Raw genomic sequence first — 2,601 nt, 5'->3', positions numbered from 1 at the left:
GAAGAGGAAACAGAGCAATACTTCCCGGCGAGATCAACGCCATTGTCAAGTGCCAACCGGAGGAGACTCCAACCGCCGTAAAGGCGTCATGCCACAGATCCACGCAATGTAGTCAAGAGCGGGCAAGTGGACCGAAATCACTTTCGCCCCGAGACTTGAAGGAGTAGAAGTGCTCTACGACGCTTTCATTAAAGCGGTAATAGCAAATTATACTATTCACCGCCTATTTGTTGACACAGTGAGCTCTCAACATCATATTCAAGAAGGCGCTCGATCACCAGAAATTGATCGTGCCGAGTCACGCCATGACGACCCCGCTATACGGGTTTCATCGGCAACGGTTCACCGGCTTGACAATTCAGCTAGCTACCCCACCGAGAGGAGCCGCCAGAGGACCAGACAATAAACTTCGTGGTGGTCGACTCTCCTTCGTCCTCAACGTCTTTTGGGACGACCGGCGCTTAGTGAATTCCGAGCAGCCGTCTCCTTCCACCAGAAGATGAAGTTCCCCGTCGAAGACAAAGTGGGAGAAGTACGGGGGGATCAGTTAGCAGCTCGGCGATGCTATATCGAGATGGTCCGAGCAGAATCCAACTCTGCTCGGAAGGCGCCTCGAATCGAGGTAAATGCCATCACCGAGAAACCTCCTGCTTTAATTTATGATGAAAAGGAGGAGGTTCAGATCCATCCGAACCGATCGGAGGCCACAACTTTTATCGCCTCTAATCTGGAGAAGGAGCAGAAGGAGGAGCTGATCCAGTGCCTCCAACGAAATCATGATGTCTTCGTCTGGTCGACACATGAGTTGCCCGGGGTTTCGCCAAACCTGGCGCAGCATGAATTACATGTCCGACCGGACGCTCGGCCAGTGAAGCAGAGGAAAAGGGATTTCAGTGCCGAGCAGAACGCCAACATCCGGGCGGAAGTAGAGAAACTTCTGGAGGCGGGCCACATACGAGCAGTGCAGTTCCCTAGCTGGCTTGCCAACGTGGTATTGGTCTCCAAGCCGGGCGGCAAGTGGAGAGTCTGCATCGACTTTCGGGACTTAAACAAAGCATGCCCCAAATATTTTTATCCCTTGCCCCGGATAGATCAGCTGGTGGACTCTACGGCCGGTTGTGAATTGATTTGCATGCTCGACGCATACCAAGGCTATCATCAGGTGCCGCTCGCCCGTGAAGATCAAGAAAAGGTTAGCTTTGTGACTGCCGACGGCACGTATTGTTACAATGTGATGCCGTTTGGACTGAAGAATGCTGGGGCCACCTATCAACGCTTGATGGGCAAAGTGTTCAGGGAGCAGATCGGGCGGAATCTGGAAGTCTATGTGGACGACATTCTCATTAAGTCTGTCCGAGTGACCGATCTTTTCAAGGACATAGAAGAAACCTTCCGAACGCTGCGCAAATATGGAGTCAAGCTAAATCCCCAGAAGTGCTTGTTCGGAGCAAAAGGAGGGCGTTTCTTGGGGTACATAGTGACCGAACGGGGAATCGAAGCAAATCCTAGCAAGGTGAGAGCTCTGCAAGACATGCCGCCCCCAAGAAATACAAGAGAAGTGCAGAGGTTGACCGGTCGGATAACTGCTTTGTCCAGATTCATCTCCAAAACCGCCGACCGGAGCCTTCCATTCTTCAAGATCCTGCGCAAGGCTACTAAGTTCCAGTGGGACGAAGAATGTGACCGAGCGTTCGGAGAATTGAAGACGTATCTTAATTCTCTGCCAGTGTTAGCCAAGCCGATCGGGGGTGAGTCACTTTATATTTATTTGTCATCGACTGAGCATGCTGTAGGCTCAGCACTTGTGAGGGCAAGCGGCGAAGAGCAGCCGGTGTATTTTCTAAGCCACATTTTAAAGGATGCTGAATCTCGTTACACCGGGCTCGAGAAGTTGGCCTTTGCTTTGGTTCTAGCCGCTCGGCGCCTTCGACCGTATTTCTTGGCTCACACCATCATTGTCCGGACGAACAGTCCACTGGAAGAGTACTGTTGAATCAAGCGTCCGGACGGCTCATCAAGTGGACGACAGAATTAAGTGAATTTGACATCCAATATCAGCCTCGATCAAAGCCCAATCTTGGCTGATTTTGTGACCAGTGCAAAGGCCGAGAGCCGAAAGCTATGGAGAATATATGTGGACGGGTCCTCCACTCCTACGGAAGTGGGATCGAAATATTGCCGCTCTCACCTCAAGAAGAGAAGATGCACCTATCCGTCCTACTGGATTACAAAGCTACCAACGAAGCGAATATGAGGCCCTCATAGCCGGATTGGCAGCACGGCATGTGGGTGCCGATCGGGTGACTCTTCAGTTGGCCGCTCAACAACTTTCTCGCACCTTTGAAATCAATAGTGTTCGGCTTAAACTCTACGTTGAGGCCTTTGAAAGCTCAAAGCTACTTTCCGAGAGGTTCTTATACGGAAGATCCCCGAACGGAGAACCAGCAGACGAGTTAGCCAAACTTGCGAGTTCAATAACACCAGCTGCCATTCAGCAACCAATTGAAAAAGTACTGCTGGTGGCGCACGTCGATCGGATCCAAGGCCTCACGTTTCCAAGCGACTGGAGGACACCTATTATAGAATTTCTCCGTTCGGGCA

Source organism: Zingiber officinale, chromosome 5B (assembly GCF_018446385.1).
Source record: "Zingiber officinale cultivar Zhangliang chromosome 5B, Zo_v1.1, whole genome shotgun sequence".
Taxonomy (NCBI): domain Eukaryota; kingdom Viridiplantae; phylum Streptophyta; class Magnoliopsida; order Zingiberales; family Zingiberaceae; genus Zingiber; species Zingiber officinale.
The sequence above is the reverse complement of the archived record's forward strand: the minus strand, read 5'-3'. Positions refer to the sequence as shown.